Source organism: Amblyomma mixtum, chromosome 5 (assembly GCF_055824585.1).
Source record: "Amblyomma mixtum isolate Tamu chromosome 5, ASM5582458v1, whole genome shotgun sequence".
Taxonomy (NCBI): Eukaryota; Metazoa; Arthropoda; class Arachnida; order Ixodida; family Ixodidae; genus Amblyomma; species Amblyomma mixtum.
Genome location: NC_143016.1, coordinates 133,963,893 through 133,965,954, shown reverse-complemented (window position 1 = coordinate 133,965,954; position 2,062 = coordinate 133,963,893). Strand labels below are relative to the sequence as shown.

The 2,062-nt window shown below is 45.2% G+C and overlaps 1 long non-coding RNA gene across 1 annotated transcript; it reads right to left on the bottom strand.

The window, feature by feature from the left end:
• Window positions 1-221: 221 nt before the first annotated feature.
• On the bottom strand, window positions 222-1,474 carry LOC149343796 (uncharacterized). Its single transcript, XR_016282728.1, has 2 exons — window positions 1,377-1,474; window positions 222-463 (listed from the first exon to the last, which is right to left on the bottom strand). It is a non-coding gene; the product is annotated as an uncharacterized LOC149343796 (long non-coding RNA).
• Window positions 1,475-2,062: the final 588 nt, after the last annotated feature.

Here is a 2,062-nt window from a genome sequence, read left to right as displayed (position 1 = left end):
GCAATTAACCCACTCGCCAATAACCGGCACTGTGGGTGGATGTACATACCATTCTACCTAGCAAATATTCATAATAGAGGGTGCGAAAGAATTCCAGAAAAAAGACCCGTTTATTGCTTTGAGCTACAAGAATCACGCTTTTAGCCCGCACAGGTTGGTTTGCGCTGCCACCAGCCACCCTGGGGCGTAAAGAAAGGGGGCCCAAGAGCATGGTGGCAGAGGCTGTGGGAAAACAATTTATTTTCAAGTTTGGTGCGTGCCGATCAGGTTGGGCAAAGCATCTGGGCAAGCTGCTGCGGCACGGCTAAGGCATCCATAAAATGCTCAACGGAGCTGTCCTCCAGTGAACTGATCAGTCATATCCGAAGTAATCGTTGCACTCCACTTGCAAGAGGGCTGCTGGACTGCATTCAAACAAATTCCTCGTCCAGCTCTTGCACGATGGCCTCACGAAGCGCCAAGCCTGCAACGATCGAGATGCATGATGTCATGGTAAGCTTAATTATGGCCATCACAGAACAAAAACAAAAATTATTAAATAACACCGAATTTAGTGAAACACAGACATCGTGAGGACACTAGCAACATATTTTACAGGATAATTTTAAATTTATTCTTAAGAACCAGCACCACATTAGTTGCACAAAGTGGAATTTAATTTACTAAACTTCTTTTACACCAAATGGTTTAATTTAGTCCAATGCGTCGTGTCGCACTCCCAGTAAATATATTCAATGCGAGATATGCAAATTAATGTGATATTGAAAACAGATTAATGTATTATTTTGTTTTAATATCATAACTCGTATCTCTAAATTGCGAGCTAATTTCTTATTCAAGTAAATATGCACAGGTTGTAGCGTCTCTTCCACATGGACGTCAAAACAACATTTTTGATTAGTTTTTTTTAATAGGGTTAAAAATACGGCTTGCGATTTTTTGCGAAATACGCTGAACGCAAGGAACTCAGGGCACCTTTGTTTTACCTTAGTCGCTTCGCATGCATGCTATAATTGGATTCAAAACTGCGACTTGCAAACCACACAAAAATACTAGTCTGATAGTCCAGAGTAATGCCCTTTTTCATTGCGGGAGAACTTGGGCAAAAGCTTTAACCAGAAATTGCAGATTTTCTATTGCGTCTGCAAGTGTAGAAGGCAAAAAGAAACAGTACGGAAGTATTACACATATTCTTACCAACTGGTCTGCAGTGGAAAATTAATTAAGCGGTTCTGATTTCCGTCGTGCATAAGCGGTAAAGGACATATTCCCGAATGCATCCCATCTCAGGTCATATGAGTTCAAACCCGCTGTTAGCCAAAGTAGTGAATCTTCAGTGAGTTCATCTCACCAAAGACGAAAAATTAAATTCTCACCATTCGGCCACAATTCCACTGCGCACGACGTCAAGCAAGCCATTTCGCAATGAGAGTGGGTACACAGAAGTCGTCCTCGTGCTTTTTGGCTCGCTCTGCTTTCCTGCCGAAAAAATAAAGGCCCATGTAGTCAAAGCAACGTTTACTACAAAAACCACTTTAACTTCCAGACGTATATCAAGATAAAAGAGTTTTAGTACTTACAAATAAGATCTTGCAGGCGGTACGAACAGCGTCGGAGCTCTCCTAATATATGAGCGTGGCTTTTCGCGTGCACAGACTATGAACGGTGCTAGCTCGAGTGTGCATGCATTTTCGTCGTGTTGGTTGTGCACGTGGTTGGGCTCCGCCGTGGAGTCAAGAATGTCTTATTGTGATGCGTCGCGCGGTTCCAAGACGAGCAGTGGAGACGATGGTAAGGGGGTGGGGGGGGGGGGAGAGGGGTTGGCTGGCGGGGATAGAGTCATTTTCCTTTACACAGGTTTTGTGGTTCCGAGAAAAGTCCTCGAGCTGAAAGGTGGAGACAGGGAGATCGTGGAAGGGTGCACGAACAGCGAAGCGCGTAGCTGCGCGCGAGGGAAAATAGCTTTGAGGAAGTGACAACCAAAAAGAAAAAAAGCGCTTCGCGGGGGGGGGGGGGGGGGGGGGGGGGGGGTTAGCCCGCTACCTAAAAAAAGGGCGCGGCC